This window comes from Sinocyclocheilus rhinocerous, unplaced genomic scaffold, assembly GCF_001515625.1.
Source record: "Sinocyclocheilus rhinocerous isolate Xijiao unplaced genomic scaffold, SAMN03320098_v1.1 scaffold1786, whole genome shotgun sequence".
NCBI classification, from domain to species: domain Eukaryota; kingdom Metazoa; phylum Chordata; class Actinopteri; order Cypriniformes; family Cyprinidae; genus Sinocyclocheilus; species Sinocyclocheilus rhinocerous.
In genome coordinates, this window is record NW_015628942.1 from 57301 (window position 1) to 64677 (window position 7377).

Consider the following 7377-nt stretch of genomic DNA (forward strand, 5'->3'; position numbering starts at 1 on the left):
ATGGTTCAAAACAGATATTAGTACTTCAATGTGTTCGTTTATTAACATTACATCAGTTAATGAAATACGGTATTTTATTGTGAATTTGAGTCAAGTCTGTAAAACCTAAAATGTTGCTACCATATTTTTTACGGTGAAGTTCTGGCAACCACAGCTGCCTGTATTTTACCGTAAATGTCACAGATTTTTTTTTACAGTGTAGAGTTCACATGATACTGTTCGTGATGAGAATCAAATCAGGCATTTATGGTCAAAGTAAGTCTCACAGAGCCAGAACTTTCACTTATATACCAGTATGCAACTAAGCAGTAACTCATCCAAATAATAGTTCTCTGTGAAAGGTTGTATGGACAACAAGGCAGTCAGTTTACTTGTTACTAATACGAAAACATTCATATCTTTGAATGATTTAATGCATTAATTTAATGAAATCTTTAGAATTGACTGTGAGGCGGGGTTGCACTTAACTGCTTTGGGCGAATCCTGTGCTAATTATGGGTCTTTCATACAAAGAACTCTGGTTAAGTTTTTTTGCATAATGGTACATTTCATAGTTAATAGTCAAATGTATCGGTTTTGCTCTTGTGCTGTTCTGTTCTGAACTAAATCCTCCTTTTATTCTAATCTCATATACTATTTAGGATGGGTAGTTTGCATATTGGTATGTAGGGAAGGTCTACTCTACAGGCTTACTACAAACATCCCGGCAGGTGTGATGAAGCAGAGCTCTGCAGAATGGAGGCCCTCCATGAGTAGGATTGGAAGTCCAAGCTTTAGGCTTACTTCCAATTTCTAAATGCAAACAATTAAAAAAATTTGATGTCAGTAACTTAGAAATTTTGGCAAATTGATGAATTTGTTCTCAAAGACATTCATGTTTGTAGCCTGAAAAAAAAATTACTGTGCACAGTAAAGTCTAAGGTATGGTTCATTTTAACGGGTGCTGTTGTGTTTCACCCACTGTCGAGCATTCTTTGAGTATATTTCTCTGACTATGACTATGACATATCCATTTAAAAACTTAAAATGACATGGTTTTTTAAGTACACAAATTACACTTACATGAAGTGAGTGAATTTGGAGGCACACTGCAAAAAATGGCTTATCTTAGTATTTTTGTCGTTTCTAGTCAAAATATCAAAAAATTCTTAAATCAAGATACTTTGACTAGATAAGCAAAATAACTTAAGATATTTAATCTTGTTTCCAGAGGGGAAAAAACAAAAATTAAGTGCATTTTGCTTAAAACAAGTAAAATTATCTGCCAGTGGGGTAAATAAAATACTCTTGTTTTAAGAATATTTTACTTACCCCACTGGCAGATAATTTTATTTGTTTTGAGCAAAATGCACTTAATTTAATTTTTTTCAACCTGGAAACAAGACTAAATATCTTATGTAATTTTGCTTATCTTGTAAAAGTATCTTGATTTAAGAATTTTTTTTAGATATTTTGACTAGAAACAAGACAAAGATACTAAGTAAGATAAGCCATTTTTTGCAGTGCAGGACAGGTTTTGGCTGAAGTGTAATGACATGATCACAAACTAACTGATTAATTGGAAGTTCTTTCTGTTTGTATTATTCATCTTCAAAGCCTCCCGAGGGTCCGTTGCACACACACATTTTTGACCGCAGGGGATTGAACCTCACAATATGCCTGTGTTTGGAGAGGAGACACTCAGTGTTTTTGTATTTCTGAGTGTGAGTGTTTGTCGGTAGGGTGTCTTTTGTCTCTCTGATTGTATTTAGCAAACACACAGCAGGTCTATCAGCATATGAACGGCCCAACAGCAGAGGCTACGCATAACAGAAAGGAAGAGAGCCACGAAACCACAGAGTGCACACACTACACGCATCCACATGAATGCATGCACATCTATGGACACGAATGCAGGCACTCATACACGTACAGTGTTTACCTTGGACATCAGCCCAATCCACCAGTGCTGATTATTGAATGCATTAACTGAATCCTTACATGCACGAACTGCACCCGATGCACACCTCTATTGTGTGTGTGCTTTTGGAAGACGAATGTTAAACACACACTGAGCATGCCGCTAACTCTTTCATCATTTACCTTTTTAGCATTTCCTTACGGAGCTGTCAGAATGATTAGAAACTGAAGAGCAAGAATGAGAAGGTGGTAAAATGGTTGTTTAGCAGCACTTTCACCTTTCACTTTCACCAGAATACCTTATTATACCTCAAATCATGACACCTTACACATGTCAGGGTCTGGCGTCTGGTGTTTCTCCCTCTCACCACCAGATGTCGCCATTTCCCATCCTCCCGGACTCCTTTACCTTCACTCCACTCACCTGTTCTCTCATTACCTTATTATTGATGTTGCTGTTTACCTGATTGCCTCTCCCTTATAAGCTCCCTGTGTTTTCTGTTCTGGGCTCGTTTGTCTCACATAGGTGTCGGATCATGCCTTTGGATTGTGGCTGCCCTGTGCTCAGTTTATGTCTCGTGGTGAGCATTTATGTTATATACCCAGCTCCCGGACGACTGAGGATCCATACCCTTGCCAATGGGCCACATCCCTGCCCATAGGACAATCGCCCCTTTGGGCTGTACGCTGAGGACCTCTTCGATGCAGGCCACACAAAGAAAGCTGCTTTCTCATGCTCAATTTATATAGTTAAAAACTAATGTAACAAACTTATTGGAAATTTGAGTCCTTTTTACTTAATCCAATGTTTGTTTTTTAAGTGTGAAAGTAGTATTTCTGAAACTGGACAGATGATGGATCTGGATAAGTAGAGTAAATGTAGAATTAAAGGGATTATTTATTTTAGTAAGATGAAAATTATATATTTTGTAATGTTGGTGTTTAAAAGAGTTTCTGTTATGTTGGTATTTTAGGGGTTACCTTGTGCTGGGCTATATGGCTGAAAACATTCTTGAATATGGCTTTTTTCATGATGCATTATATATTAATCTATACAGTTATATTTAGCAGCCTAATGTGTCCTTTTCTTTAGCTAATAGTTAACTAGTGATGGGAGAAACTGCGCGTTTTGAAAACTTTGAATCAGTTTAACCAATTTGCTTTTTACCTGTTATACACTAGTAATGGTAAAGCTTTTCGAAGCTCAGAATCAACTGAATCACTGGATTGCAAAATGATTCACTGTTTCGAAGCGCTAGAAACACCACAGGCTGGCGGCACCTGCTGGTCAAAACTATGTCAGTGCAACAAAAACTCAATGCAAAAATTGTGACAGTTTTCATGTGCAGTCTATGAAATGTAACCTACAAATAATAATTTGTTTTCTCGTTTTCACATGTAGTGCTTGTTTTGTGCGTTTTTAGGCAGGGATTGGCAAACTAGATCAATTAGAATCAATTAAAAATCATTCTCCATTTGTATTTTACACGCATACGTTTTAAAATCCACTAATTTAAATAAACATGAACCTCCATTGTAAAACTGACCTGAGATCGGTTAAAACCATTATACACATGTTTTATGGGTTCACCAGATCAATGCTACAGTATCTAGCGGTGAACAATCTGATTTTGAAATGTAAAAAAAAAAAAAAGGTTCATAAATGTTTTGAAGCTTAATGAACCATACTTAAGTATTTACCAAATGGCTCATAGCATTGTATATCCATTTGCTCACTCAATGGAAAATGGCCTGAGCAGCATGTGAGTTTGTGCTGTGCAGGGTAGCAAATCTCCTGCTGGAGCTTTGGCCTTCCTCTGCTGACTCTGTAGCGAGAATCACAGGTCAGGCACTAGGTTACAGAGGGCGTTGGCATTGTGTGTTTTGTTTGTACTAAGATTCTCATAACAATAAGGCTTGTGACCTTTGTGTTGCCTTTCTGCTGTCCTCGGTCCCTTTAAATTTTGAGCTGTTGGATCTGATTTGGTGAAAAATTTCAGACTTAAATCATTTGTTCTTGCATGTTTGCATCCATAAACAACAACAAAGTAAGTATATCACCTGTGTAAGAATCGTTGAGGCCTGCTGCTCTGATATTTGGTGTTGTTGCACAGAATTTGAACTAGTCAGCTAGCTAACATTAAACATGGACATGCCATGCCGTTTGGTTCTAAACAGCAACTCTCATTGACCTCTGGAGATTCACCCACTGTCAAAACAAAGAAACCTTGAACAGCGGGTAGACTGCAATCAAGAAGGGAAAGTGACAGTGCTTGTGCCAAAAGCTCCTATGACATTTTGTTCTGATATTTTTTTGTTTGGAAGATCTTCTTTCTGTCAGTGAGCCTTGGTGAAGCATGACAGATCTGCTCTGGTGATCACCGTAAACCATGTTGATTCTTCAAACCATTAGTCTAATTTGCAAACAAGATCAGAACACAGCTACTTTGCATCAGACATGCAGTTTTATGTTTCAACCACAGATGGCGATAGAGAGGCCAAAGTTCGGTAGTGTAGCTGTGAAAAATATACACTAGGTGTGTTCAGTTTGACAGTAAGTGCTCTGCGAAGTCGACTTTACAGGGTATTCCACCATATTAAGCGAGATTCCAGTCCGAAGGGAGCAAACATGTTCAGTTTGAAGGGCACCGTGAATGACAGGGAATAAGGGAACATCGACACATTATTTAGCAGAAAATGGAGAGAGAAATTTACCCACCAGTCATTGCGCATTACCACAGCAACAAGTTTGATTATAGTTTAAAATAAACACAATGAAAATTAGTTGAGGCTTAAGGCTTTTATTTATTTATTTATTTTTTATTGAGTTTCATTAGTCACAGGTATGCAGTTATTCGCAAGTACAAAGTGCTCAAGATGCAACAATTACAGTGCGATATCATGATTATGGTCAAATATAATAAAATACATATCTAATCTCATTTATTAAAACATTTCAATCTCTCTTTTTAAATCTCATTTTATATAATAATAATAATAATAATAATTTATTATTATTATATAATGAGATTTTAAAAGAGAGATTTAAAATTTATATTATTTAAAAATCATTTTTATGTATTTATTTTTAATGTATTTATTATTATTATTATTATTATTATTATTTGAGATTTAACAAAAAAAAAAAATATATATATATATAAAAAAAAGAAAAAAAAGAAACTTTAATAAATACATACATGCAATTAGATTTGTTTCCCCAATTAGTTCACCCCTAAGATGTAGTAATAGTATACCTGTTTTAATGAAATAATGCCCATACAGTTTCATGGGCTGTAAAAAAATATATATTTATGGCTGGTAAATATTTTCAAGTCACTGGCCATAGGTGGTGTGGCAAAAAGTTTGATTTGTGTCCTGATAACTTGTTTTAATATGAATAGCTTAATAAAGCTATATATCTTAGAAAAGTTTGCTAAAACATAACCAGATGTCCATTAACTTTCCACCTCTAAATGGGTGATTTAGCAAAATAAGCATTTTCTGTGATAACCAACAGCATAATACATATGGTATTGAACCCTGAATATTTATTTGACCTATCAGTTGTGCAGTAGTTTAGCTGTTCTTCTTTTTTAATGTAAAATATTTATTACAACAGTCTTTGGCTCAGAAGGCTCTGGCTCTATGAACTTGAGTTTGTGTGTGTGTATGTGTGATGCTTGTGGCAACAGGATTTCATCTCTATGAGGCTGAAGGCAGGGCAGCTCAAATTAGTCTTTTATGTGCTGAGACAATAGTTGCCTTTGTGAAGAGAGAGAATGGCTTGTATTATACGGCTGTATACGGTGTATTGTGTGTGTACGTATGTGTGTTTTTGTGTTTGTGGGTGTGTATATCTTTTGTGACTTAAGAAATGGATACATTGGCCTGAATTGCCTTTCAGGCACACAAAAACTGCATGTACTGCAACACAAATACTTGCATCCTGCTGTTTGAGGGATTTAGCTTATGACTTGATGGCCGACGGACCCTCCTTCCCTGAAACCATGGCGACAACAATCAGACGCACCGCAGAGTTGAAGACAGCAAGAAACAACACAAACTCAGAGCAATAGACGTTTCATTCTCTGTGTCTTTGTCTTTCTCTCTTTCTCTCCCTGTCTGTCCCTAATGTGTTTCCAGTCTGCTGAGCTGAAGGTTACTGAGCTCCTCTGTGATCAAAGAGTTTACTGTTCAGACCACTGACCCACCACCCCACAGCTAACCAGAGCACCCGAGCACTGAGGGCCCCTTTACATCTCATGTTCACTCCCAGTATTTTCCTGTCCATCTCATACTCACTTGTGATATGTTCACACATCAGACAGTGTAAATGAGTATCGAGGAATGATTGTTATACAACATCTTCACTGCCCTATGTTGACAGTGAACATAAACTTGAAACGGTGGAAACTAATTTTAGTTCTGTAATGTGACATATTTCTAAATAAAACAAGATGTTCAGTGAGGAGAAATGTAGATTTTATTACACTGAACAAAATTATAAATGCAACACTTTTGTTTTTGCCCCCATTTTTCATGAGCTGAACTCAAAGATCTAAGACTTTTTCTATGTACACAAAGTTTATAATTTTGTTCAGTGTACATTTGAACAGGATTAACAGGATTGTGAAAAGCAGATGGTTGACTTGTTAGCATCAGCAGTGTTTACAAAATAAAAATGTGTACATAAATCATACATTTAATGTAAAATGTATAACAAATAATAATACTATTTATTAAAACAGCATTTTTAAGGAATATCACACAATATCACACACTGTTTCATCCATGTTTTAATTTAAACAGTAAACCTCTGTTGTGCAAAAAAAGAAATAATAATTCATGAACTTTTTTATTTGTTTACATTTTTAAAGGTTAATTTAATTGATATAGTTTTGTGCATTAATTTCATTACAATTGTTTTTGATATTACATTTGTTTTAAATCATAAAATAGAATGATGTTGAACTGAGTGTTCATGAACCAAATGGTAAATTTTTAATTGTGTACAAATAATGCAAATGCCATTAAAATAAAGAAAAATGCAAGCTCTGCATTTTGTGAGTTTGCTAAAACAATATAGCCTAAATAGCTATATGGCTTAACATGATTATTTTTAACATTATTTTCATATTCATATTCATAGTTAGAATGTGCATTAAAGAAAGTACATGAGTCTGTTTGACTGCATATTGACTTTAAAGGGGTCATATGATGCGATTTCAAGTTTTACTTTCTCTTTGGAGTGTTACAAGCTGTTCGTGAATAAATAAGATCCCTAAAGTTGTAAAGACTAAAGTCTCAAACCCAAAGAGATATTCTATTTAAAAGTTAAGACTTGTCCACGCCCTCCTAAAACGCCTCGTTTAAACATGCCCCCACATGTCTACATCACTGTGTGGGAAGATTTGCATAACGCCGCCCAAATGTTCACGCAAAGAAAGAAGGCGTAACTTTATTGTTGCTGCCACC